Below are 12,976 nucleotides of genomic sequence, written 5' to 3' on the forward strand. Positions count from 1 at the left end.
ATTCTGTACTATTAGATGTGAATGGAATATAATTAGATGCACCAGTGAGTGGCCAGCAGAGCTGAGCTACTTAAAAGCACAAAGTTCAGCACCAGTTTTATGAGGCCTGAATCCCAATGCCACCACTAACTAGCTATGTGACATTGGTAGCTATGGGGGAAGCCACCAAGGACAGCAAATCTGGTCTGGTGTTTAGGGAAGGCCTCCACAAGGCAGTGATATTTCAGCTGAAACTTCAAGGTTAAGTAGGCATTTATTTTGCTTTTGCGAGTGATACTGCATTTCTTGTTTCTCATGTTGCAAGTATATCTGTGAGCTGTTACTGTACATCTACTCTCATAATTTTTAACTAGTATCATGGACTCCTTACTATGAACAATAGTGAAATCAATATCAATTTCCTCTCAACTTTCCCTCTTTCCTGTCCACTTTCTGATTATGGTAGAATATAAGATTCTTCTTAGTTCCTATCTTTAAACATTTAAATATTTCTATATAGTTGAGTACCAATAATTAACAATGAGTCTCTGTGTTTTTGCATGTTTTGTATCAGCTTTTGTTTGGAATAGTCTTTTCAAGGATGATTACATAGCAAATAACCTTGAGCTATATAATGTCACCCTCCAGGGCAGAGGGAAGGTTTGTTTGCTGCCTAAGATAATAAAGATAATGTCTCTCTCTGAGACAAATATTGGGCATGTTTGCTAATAGACCCCTTATGAAGATAGGGGTTTCCTTAATTCTGGGTTCCCCAGCTATCGATCAGAGCCCCTGCATGAGAAGAATCCATCCAGGCTGCTCTGCATTGTCCCTGTGGGACTTGGGGCACAAGAGGAACTGATTTGAGCTTGCAGTTCATGCTTCTTTGCCTCCGACCCAGGAGAGTTTTCTGTAAGCATCCATGAAATGTGGCAGACTAACTTGTTAGCGTGCAAATAGTGTAAAATCTAGACTCTTCACAGATCTTGACATACACTTCTATTACAATTTACCAGTTGTAAAGATGCTTACACTGTGTTCAGTTTTTCCCCCTCCTTCTTCCTATTCCAACGTTGTTCTATTATTTCTATTTTTGTTGGGGCTTATACAACCTTTATATTCTGTAAATAAAATCTCCATATTTATTTTGGTTTTGTCCCCTCAATTAAAGTAGATTTAGAATAATTTCTCTATTCATCTCTTAATTGGTTAAAAATTGCCCTTAAGAATCTTCTAGAAAGTCACCTTCTAGACAGACTTGGGGATTATATTCCTAAATTTCTTGCATGCTTGAGGATGTTTGTTGCCTTTTTACTGAAATGGTAATTTGGCTGGAACAAAATTTTTGGTTCCATTCTTTCTTTTCTTGAAAACTTTTAGGAGTTAAGTAAATTAAGTGTCTGTTGACAGAGAAATGGTTGAAGAAAATGTGTACACATACAATGAGATATTATTCAGCCATAAAAAGAAGGAAATCCTGCCATTTGAGACAACATGGATGGACCCTGAGGGTATTATGCTAAGTGAAATAAATCAGGCAGAGAAAGACAAGTACAGTAAGATTTTACATCCGTGCAGAATCTTAAAAAAACTGAACTCATAGAAGCCGAATAGGTAAGTGGTTGCTAGAGGTGGGAGCAAGAGTGGTGAGATGGGTGAAGGTGAAGGCGCAATTTTCACCACACAGAAAAAAACTGTAACTATGTGAGTTGATGGGTGTGTTAACTCACCTTTTTATGGTTATCATTTTGCAATGTATACATATATTAAATCATTATGTTGTGTACCTTAAAATTACATGATGTCATATGTCCATTATATCTCAATAAAAATTGGGGGGGGGAGAAGTGGGGGAGAGAAGATTTGAATAGACCCTTAACAAAGGAGGATATATTGATATAAAATGAGGACAAGAAAATTTGCTCAATATCATTATCATTAGGAAATGTAAACTAACCCCCCAACAAGATGCTACCTATTAGAATTGCTAAAATAAAAAATATTGACTAGACTGGGCACCTGTGTGTCTCAGTCAGTGAGCATCCTACTTTGGCTCAGGTCATGATCTCATGATTCATGAGTTCAAGCACCACACCAGGCTCACTGCAGTCAGCACAGGGCCCACTTTAGATCCTCTCTCTCTCTGCCCTTCCCCTACTTGTGCTCTCTCAAAACTAAATAAACATTAAAAAAATATTGACTCTACCAAGTTTTGCTGAGGATGTGGGGGAATAGGAAGTTTTAGGCATCACTGTTAGTGATGTACCCAAACTTCAGAAAGTAGTTGGACAGTTCCTTTAAAAAATTAAACATATACCTATCATAGGATCCGTTCCCCGCTAGGTATGAGAAAATTAACCGTATAATGACTTGTACACTTTTATTTGTAGTAGCCCCAAACTGAAAACAATCTAAATGTCCGTCAACAGATGAATGGATAAACATTTCATTGTTATAGCCGCACAATGGAATACATAGCAATAAAAAGAAATGAACTATTGATACAAAGTAAAACATGAATGACTCAAAGGGAAAGAGGTCAGACAAAAAGAGTATACACGTCGTAATTCCATCTAGATGAAAGCCTAGAAAATGTGAACAAATCTATAAGAAGCAGATAAGTGGTTACCTGGGGGTGGGGTATAGGAATGACAAGGGGGTGCTAGGAAGTTTTTGGATATGCTCATTGTCTTGATTGTGTTGAAGATTTCATGGGTGTATACACGTGTTAAAACTTTCCAAATTCTATACTGATAGGGAAAAATCTGTTATAAGATGGCTGACAGGACTGATAGGTAAATTCCTGTCTGACTGAAGACTCCCCTTCTGGGATTTTCTTCCCACCCCGCTTGTCACTAGCCAAATTACCACTAATTCGGAATGCAAAAGTAACAGACTACAAATTGTCCCCTCTGCTTATGGTCTGGTCTCAGACCTCTGGAGAGTGATCTCCTCTGGACCCGCCAGTCTAAAATAAACCTCCTGCCTTCCAAGATCTCTGACTGCCAATTGGTTCTTCTGCCGAGTGATCCAGACCAGATTCTGTAACAATACCTTAAATATGTATGGTTAATTTCATGTGAATTTTACCTCAGTAATGCTGTTAAATAATAAAAGTATAAGATGGGAGACGGGTGGGGGGAGGGGTCACAAAACATTCTTCATTCAGTGACAAAGTTGGCACAGAAATCAATTTCATGTTTATTTGGCTCTTGTTTTTAAATTTCTGTTATCAGTTGACTAGAGTTAGGAGGAGAGGATGGATGTGTGATTCATTCAGCTAACACTGTAAGAAGGTTTGCTAGATCTTTCGGCCTCTCAATGATTGTGCCACAAACTGTCATTTGTATTCTTGAACTCCCATGGACTGTCTTAAAACTGATTCTCTGTCACTAGCTACATACCACAATTGAGGCAATTTCTAGGTAGGAAGGCAATGAAGATGATTAGTATTAATTCTGGAGAGGAGGAGAGAAATAAATCACTTAGCCCAAATTCCTCATTTTATGTATAGATGCGAAACTCAGAAAAAGTTATTTTACCTTTCTGATCCTGAGGCACATAGTTCATTCATAATCACATGTGGAAAAAATCTCAGATACTTTATTTCTAGTCCAGCCACTGGCACAATTGTTCTCATGAGTCAGATGCACCTGAGTTTTAAAGTCTGTCTCTGCCACTCGAAGTTAGCTTTGTGATGCTAGTCATCATAATAATTTTTATTTGCAGATATATTAACTGAAGTTCAGGGCAGTTGGATTATTTTAACAGTTCATGAGACTGCTGTAATGATCAAATGAGATCATCTTGCAAAGCCCTTGACACAGTGCATGAGATAGGTATGTGGCCCTTGATAAATGGGGACGACCATTGATATTACGATTATTACTTTATTCTTACTACTACTATGACATCAGCTTCCCATCTTCAGACTAGTCAACATCCATCAATAACCTGCCTTTAAAGTTGCTTCCTTGTATTTCCTTCCCAAACACACTCGGGAGCCACCTTTCCTTCCTTTATGAAATATCTCCCATTCATGCCTGTGGTATTAGTTCCTGTGCTTCTGCAGTGCCTGGGGCACTTGTGAGTTTTGCTCATTAGATGCTAAATTACTGCCAGCAAGAAGTGACAAATGACAGTCTGCAACCTTTTACCGCCATAAAGCTCATACAATAAAACAACATGGAGCTATAGAGAAACAAGGTTTGTGGAATCATAAGGAATAGATGTCTGCTTCAGGCAGTTTATCCCAGTGGTAGGATTCAGTGAATTAATGCTTAAGGAAGTAGATAGCTTCTGTTAATGAAATGAAGTATTTAGAAACAGATCTGTCACCGTTGCTTGTCATGTAAAACGGTGGCTCTGTTACTTGTGAATGCAATTGCATTAGCAGAAACATTTGCTCATATGGAAACATTACCCAGAGTAGCAGTTTTGTTAATAAAGATACAGGTTGTCAAATGTTTGCTTCTCATTCTTGGAACTCTTTCAAGCAGGCTCCTGACTGTGAGTCATGGCCTTCTCTGGGACTTAGTCCCTGAGATGAATTGACAATTGTATTGACAGTGGTATTTCAGAGCCAGGGGGATGCTCTGAGCTTAGCCCTTAGGCTCCCCCTGTGATACCCTGAGGTCTGAGTGCATGTGCTTTTTGTGAAGCAGGGGATATGGAGGTAGAAATCCTAGAGTATCAGAGGCAAAGCAAAGCTATGCATTGTAGTAAGAAAATTCTCCAGGACCCACCCTGCATCTTCCCCTGCTCTTCCTAGCCAAATCTTCTAAGCCGCTGGAATTTCCTCTACTTTCTCACTCCCCTTTTCTGTGTTCCTCCTGCTATTTGCCTGTGGTCCCTTCCCTGCCCTCTAATTGCTCTCATTGCTGTGATCACAACAAGGAAGTTTCTGATCCTTCTCTCACGTGAATGACCCACCTGCAGAATTTCCATTATTGATCAAGTTGTGCTGTTCTTGGTTTCCAGGGGTCAACACTACCCAAGTTTTCCTTTGATCTCTCTTACTACTCTTTTTTTTAATTTTTAAAAGGATTTTATTTATTTTTGAGAGAGAGACAGAGTATGAGTGGGAGAAGAGCAGAGAGAGTGGAAGACACAGAATCTGAGGAAGGCTCCATGCTCTGTGCTATCAGCACAGAGCCCGAAGCGGGGGCTCAAACTCGTGAACCATGAGATCATGACCTGAGCCAAAGTTGAACGCTCAACTGACTGAGCTACCCAATTACCCCTCTCTTGCTACCCTTTTTGGGGGACTCCTTTTCAGACTTGTTTTCCTCTGATCTCAGAAATTAAGTGCTGGTTGTCCTTTGAGGGTTAGCACCAATCTCTGCTTTTTTCTCACACTTGACACACTCGCCCTGAGAGAGCTCACCACACCCATGGGTTCTGCTATGTCCTGTGTGCCAGTGACATATGTACCTACCCTCTAAGCTGCAGACTCCCTTCACGGTCTGTCCCACTGATATCTCCACACTGTGTCTCAAAGGCATTGAAAACTCAAAATGTCCAGGTCCAAATGCTCAATCTTTCCCCCAAACATGAGCCTCTTGGGTTCCCCTATCCATTCTGTATTTGATGAGTTAGGGGCTCAGAGATGATAGCAGTTTCTTTTCTTGCTGTCTATGTCCAGTTCATGAGACTCTCTTGTCTATTTTATTCTTAACTATTGCTCAACTCTTTCCATCTTTGTCCATTTCCAGCCCCTGTTAGAGAACCTGGCATATAGAGACACTCAGTAAATATTTGATGAACAAATGAATCTCTATCAATGGTTTGCACTCCAGGCTGCTGTGATCTCTGGCCAGAATGGCCTCCAGAGACCCTTACTATGGGCCTCACCAATCTATGTTCCCACAAACTACCCAGTGTTCTCTTTTATAAGCAAAGGGATTTATTTAAAAAAGCAAATCCAATCATGTCATTTCCTTCCCCAGCTTAAAACATGTTAATGGTTTTTCATTGCTCCCGGATAAGGTAAAAATTTCTAACATGAGGGACACCTGGGTGGCTCAGTTGGTTAAGTGCCTGACTTCGGCTCTCATGATGATCTTCCTGTTCATGAGTTCAAGCCCCATGTCGGGCTCTGTGCTGACAGTTCAGAGCCTGGAGCTTGCTTCAGATTCTTTGTCTCCCTCTCTGCCCCTCCCTGCTGGTGCTCTGTCTCTCTCTCAAAAATAAATAAACATTAAAAACAATTTTTAAAATTTTGTAATGAGAGTTATAAGGGCCAGGTAGTTTTTCAACTATCTGTCTCTCCAGCCTCATCTCACATCACATTCCATCTTCTGTCTTTGCTTCAAGCACACCACCCACAACACTCTGCTTTACGCCTCATACTTGGCACCTTCCTCCTGCCACCAGAACTTTTCCCTGATCCACTTTTCTCTCCCTTCCCCAGTTACCTCCTAGCCAACTGGTACCCAACCTCCAGATCCCGGTTCACATGTTGCTTAGGACCTCTGAGCTAATCGCCTCAATCCCGCATGACACCATATAACCCTGAAAGTTATATTTATATTTACGCTCATATTTATATTTATTTTGAGAGAGGCAGAGAGAGTGTGAGCAAGGGAGGGGCAGAGAGGAAGAGAGAGAGAATTCCAGGTAGGCTCCGAGATGTCAGCACAGAGTCTAAGTGACATGGGGCCCAAACTGAGAAACTGTGAGATCACAACCTGAGCCAAAGTCAGAGGCTTAACTGACTGAATCACCTAAGTACCCCAATAATTTTCTTTATAAATAAAATTCAGTACACTGTGTGTAATAAACTTTGATAAAATAAATATCATTACTTGACTAACATTTGTTTCCTCTGAGAGTGGAAGTTCCATTATGAGAGGAACAATATCTGTCTTTGTTCTTTGCTCTAGTCTTAGAACCCAGCACAGCTGGTGCTCAGTCCTATTTGTTAGATACACTGAATAATTATAAACCAGGATGCCAGGTCTGGGTCCTGGCTCTGCTTTGGATGACTACATGGCCTTAGAGATGGAGGACTTGCTTAGATCAAATAAAATCTCTCTTTCATTGTTGAAATTTATCCATAAAAGGCAAAAATGCTGGCCACTGGGGGGAAACCAATCAATTCATTGATCAGTCCTTTAAGTGAAGGTCTCAGGTTTAGATGCTTGAAGCTTGGGTACAGGAAAATGGCAGCACTCAATTGCCTCCATCTAGTTTCTGGAATTCCCTTCAGGGCAGTGGTAAATACTGTGGGGTGCAGATTTTACCGGACTGAGCTTCATACTTGGAAGATATTCAGATGGGGGCAGCAGCTTGTGTTCTGGGGTTGCAGAGACATAGAAAGTGTCAGCTGGTCACATGCTTGGTAACTCAGAGTTCTCATGGTTGTTCCATGGATTGAAGCACCGTTAGAATCTGTTCTCTCTCTCTTCTGAATCCTTAATTTTTGTAGCACTTACTTCTAGAACCAGTGGGCCATAATTTATTATAACTGAGGGATGCTAACAATTACAATGAATTTTACATGCCTTGTCACACTTTACCTTCATGACAACTCTGATTTATAGGCATTGATTTTATTCTCATTTTTAAATATTAGACACAAATGAGAGAGGGCAAGTGGCCTGTATTCTGTGACCCCTCTAGTAAGCTTGGTTTCAAACCAGGCTTTTCTTACTTTAAAGCTAATGATTTTTCTATTACATTATTAAAATGGCTTGTCCTATGTTTCCATGTTGCTATGGATTGAATTGTGCCTGTACAAAATTCATACACTGCAGCTCTAATCTTTAATGTGACTGTACTTGGGGATAGGGTCTTCTTTAAGGAGGTAGTTAAGGTTAAATGAGCTCATAAGAGTAGGGTGCTAATCCAGTTGGACTAGTGCCCTTATAAGAAGAAGAAACACCATAGATCTCTCTTTCCTTCCTCATGCAAGCTCAGAGTCAAGGCCATGTGAGGACACAGTGAGACGGTGGCTGTCTGTAAGCTGGGAAGAGCTGTCTCACCAGATACTGTTGTATCTGAGTTGTTGGCAACTTGGCCTTGGACTTCCAGACTCCAAAGTGTGACAGATAAATGTCTATTTAAGTTATGAAGTGTGCAGTGTTGAGTTATGGCAGCCCAAGCTGACTAAGACACATGTCAAGTCAGATCGCTGCATGAGAGGGTTGGATGGGTATAAAGCTGGTAAGAAGGGAAGTGGATCAAAGCCCCCACATCAAAGGAGAGGCAATCCCAAAGAGAGGCTCCAGGGATTGGAGGACATGGACTTGTCTCCCATTCCAGAGTAGAGAGGGTTTTATTCACTGCTGGGTGTAGTGGCTCTGGGCTCATGGGAGTCAGCTGAACCCAGGATGCATCAGATGTGTCCAGACCACTGAGACCCCTTGCATTTGGTATCCCCCACAATCTAAAACATGGTGGTCCACAATAAAATATAGCATGTAGTTAAGTTGGAGAGAGTCATAATAAAGCAGTAAAACTAAAATCTGCTATTTCAAATTAAGTATTAACTGAGCCCAAACTTTTCTTGGAAACATGTAGAAAGATCTATTGACTCTTCATCTACATTAACAGAGAGGAAAAGGTGGACTGTCAGATACAAAGGTTCTATAAGCAGTGGAAGCCCAGGCTATGAGGGGTCTCCCTTGTCCCTGGCATCCTTCTTCATTCTGTCTCTGTTGGCAGAGGCTTCCTGTCTTTCCAGAGTGACAGTGGCCTGATCAGAAAGCTGCACAATCTTTGATGGACAACATCTTCCATCATTTTCAGGGAATGGAAGCCAAATAAAGAAAATAAATCTCAGCAAACCTCAGAAAATACAACTGGGTGAGCAGAAGACCTTTCATGGCCTCAGGGCTGCTTTTGATTGTATTTGCCATGTTCACTAATTTCACCTCTGTCAAGAGCCATCACAGGTGAACAGCGACTATGAACAACCAACTTCTAGGGTGGTGATTGGAAAGCACCTTTCTAGGGCTATACATCAGCCTCATACTACACAGGTCTGTGAATCATTCCCTTGAAGAGACCCCACTGGGCCACAAGTGGTACTACAATCACCACCCCCGCCCCCCAAATTCTCTAGGTTTACACCAGAGTAATTAGCCACATTTCTGTAGTCATAGGTACTTAAGGCTTTTTAAAAATACACTTTAGGGGCACCTGGGTGGCTCAGTAGGTTAAGTATCCCACTCTTGATTTCAGCGCAGGTCATGATATCATGGTTTGTGAGTTGGAGTCCCATGTTGGGTTCTGTGCTGACAGCATGGAGTCTGCTTGGGATTCTTTGTCTCTCCCTCTCTCTCTGCTCCTCCTCTGTTCCCATGCATGTATGCACGCTCTCTCTGTCTCTCAAAAATAAATAAATAAACAAAAAAAACCACTTTATATTTTAGAACAGTTTAAATTTAGAGAAAAATCGCAAAGATAGTACAAAGACTTCCCATATACCTTGTACCCAATTTCCCCTGTTAATAACATCTTGCATTAATATGGTGCCTTTGTTGCTATTACTGAACCAATATTGATACTATTATTAAATAAATGCCATTCTTTATTCAGGTTGTCTTTTCTTTTGTTTTTTTTCTTTTTTCTTCTTTTCTTTTCTTTTTAACCCAATATCCTTTTTTTTCCCATTGGGGATGCTACAATGCATTTTGTTGTCATATCTCCATAGGCTCCTATTGGCTGCACAGTTTCTCAGACCTAACATGCATTTGATAACCTTGACAGTTGGAAGAATATTGGTCAGGAATTTTGTAGAATGACCTCAATTGGGATATTGTTAAGAATATCCCCCTTCCCCCCCATATATACCCTTTGGAAGGGAGTCACTTTGCATAGCCTACCCTTAAGGAATGAGGAATTTGTTCAATCTGATGAAGATGGAGCGGCTCAGTTTTTTATAAACTGAATTGCACTTTAATCCAGGACAACTCTCTGTTTGAGAGAAGCCTGAAGTGAATCCCCTGGAAACTCAACAATTCCCCTTGTTCTGTAAATAGCCATGAGTCTCAGAAAAGTGTTGAATAAGTATTAGCACACGTTTAGACTTAGATTAGGGGGCTGGAGTGTTCACACCTTCACAATAGTTTAACAGTTCTCTTTAAACTATGCTCGTTTTTATGCATGTGGTTCTTTATCTTAAAAGTGTTAATTTTACTCTAGGTTCAAGATGCTTTTTTTTTCTTCTTTCTGAAATGCAGTCTTCATGTAGGCAATTTTTTGTTTTTTGGTATGCCAAATCATTTCTAGATTATGGGGCTTACACCTAAAATCCAAATATATCTGTAGCTCATACTTCAAAATTTTAAAAAGTATTTCAATGTATTTCTTTTTCTTTTTTAGAAAATGTTTTTGAAATGTTGCTGCCATGCAAACAGGATTGGTAATGAAAATGAGCCAATTTTTGTAGCTGCTGTGAGGGAAAATGAAGCACGCATTATAAAAAATCTCGAGTTGTCTTAGTAATCACACAAAATCTGTTCTGTTCTGTTCCCATATTCAACTCTTCCAACTTCTCAGTTTTCCCTTGCCTTTATTTTAAAGGATATTTCAATGTAGTCATTTGTCAGCGTAGGCTGAGCAAAGTAGAAAATACTGCCTCTTCTGCCAAAAGTCATAAATGGGTCAGTAAGTTATTTGCTGGAAAGATACAGTAAATTCTTCTCCCCACAAAACAGCTGTCTACAAGAGAGAGTGAAGCTATGGGCTGGGAGTAGGTCGTAGATGCACGTCTGGGAACCTGCCTGCCTTCTCTGCCAAGTAGGTCCCGTCATCTGTTGGCCTGTGGCAGGGGCCTTTTTTTTTTTTTTTCTTTTAATATTTNCGCTTCGGGCAATAGGTGGTTACTGATTGGCTCATTTGAATCTGTTCCTGCTTCCTGGATTGACTGTGAGTTTTCCTGATTCCCTGGTCTGAGCGAAATTCTCCTTTTACAAGCTTGCATTGTACCTTAAACCTCCTTAATGTATCGCACTTCATAATTGTGAATATACAGTCAATACTGTGAACATTGGGTGATTGCTAGCTCCTCGACTGGGCTATAAAGCTCCTGAGAGCAGGGACTCTGTGTTCACATTTTGCAGGATAGCAGTGATTTATGGGACATCCCAGCTCGAGTTCTCTGTGCCTGCAGTGTCCAGTACTGCCACCATCAGCCCCATGTGGCTATTTAAATTAAAATTAAATAAAATTAAATAAGATGAATAATTCATTTCCTCAGGTAGCTGGTGGTTACTGCACCACAGGTACAGTTAAAAAATGTTTCCATCACTGTGGAAAGTTCTACTGGACAGTGGCGTTCTCTGTCTTAGTTGACAAGTCCTGGTGGCAGATCCTTAAGAAAAGGGATGGGTTCTAGATCTCTGGATTTATCTCCATAGGGTCTGGAACACAGGGAACAATAAGGAGATGGGCTGGCAGATTTATATGATCTTGAAAGTCTTTGTTTGCCAAAAATACCCCCAGGGCAATGCTACTTACCCTGCTTTGCTGGCGTCAACACTGATGTGTCCAAATGGGTGAAGCAGAGGCCCTGGAATTTGCTCAGGGGTTGTAACTCACGGTCTTGATTTCTTCAGCAAGGAAGCCCCTGGTCTGTAACTGGCTAATGTTTTTTACCTTGATCCTTTCCCCCTCTGAAGGGATGTTGTTGGGAACAAAGGAGACACTACAGATTACTTTTATTTCTGTTTTCATGAGGAGTCATTGTGCATATATTCACTCTGTTTCACACAATACGTTACTCACAAATGTTAAGAAAAAGTCATCATTTCTCTTTCTGGAAGGATTAAAAAAACAGGGAAAGCAGAGATCAAAGGGGCTCTTGCTTTGGGCTAACAGTGAAGCTGCAGAAAAGGAGAGCTCTTTCTGGCGGCAGGTGCTCTCCCAATCTTGTGCATGCTTATCACTCTCTCTAGGTGACAAGAGGGTCAGGTTCTAGCAAACAACTTCCTAATAATCCCACAGTTCAAGAAACAGGAATTTCCTCTCAAGCCACATAAATATATGAATACATGTATATGATAACAGGGCATGCAAACCACATGTACATATAATTGCATATATATTGAGAACTTTCTATCACCTATGTTCTCGAATATTCATCTCTGAATTCTCATGACAAATTTTCAACATCCCTTTAATATTGAAGGAGTGACCATAGTTCAAGTTCTCCATCAAATGCCAGTGTGTATCATCATTATTACTATAGCTAAAATTATAGTCGGGTGTATTAGTCAAACACATTACTGAGCCTTTAGAATAGGTACAGGGAAATCTCTGACATCTATAATCTGACAGTCCAACTGGTGATTAAATCATCCCTTCAACATCCCATAAAAATAATATGGCTAAATTTAAAGGGCTTGTTCTGGCCAGCATGGTAGCCATGTCCCTTATTAGAATCCCATACCCACATAGTCCTGTTGGGTGTCTCCCCTTGATGGCTAGGAAGCCCGTCCATTTTTTTTCCTCCTTATATATGCTCTTCTTCCTGGATTCCAGATTTCAATGGGTGGCACACCATCCAGTTGTCCTAACCTAAAACTTTGGAATCCTTTTCTGTCACTTACCCTATGAACCCAGTAGGTATCAAGACCAGTGAAATCTACTTTCTACATGGCTTCTAATTACTGTTCTATTCTCACATGTCATTGACATTCCTCTGCTCAGGCCTTCTTCATTTCTCATCTGGGTTATCACAACAATGCTTTGACTTGTTTCCCTGACTCTCTCTGCTCCCAGTCGGCTCACACCAGGGTAAGCTATGTAAAGGGCAAATCAGAACTTGCCCTTTTACAGACTAAAACAACTGAGGAGCCCTCCATTCATTTCCAGATACAATTCAAGCTCTGTAATATATATTGCTCGTGATCCTTCTTCTCAAGTCATTCTACTGCTTTGCTGTACTTTCTCATCCCTCCCTCATGCATATAGCTTATTCTCTTTGTCCAACATGCCCTCCTCTCAATTACTATATGGAAGGCAAGGCCAGGGAATTAAGTGTAGGTAT

The sequence above is a fragment of the Crocuta crocuta genome, unplaced genomic scaffold, assembly GCF_008692635.1.
Source record: "Crocuta crocuta isolate KB4526 unplaced genomic scaffold, BGI_CrCroc_1.0 scaffold328, whole genome shotgun sequence".
NCBI classification, from domain to species: Eukaryota; Metazoa; Chordata; class Mammalia; order Carnivora; family Hyaenidae; genus Crocuta; species Crocuta crocuta.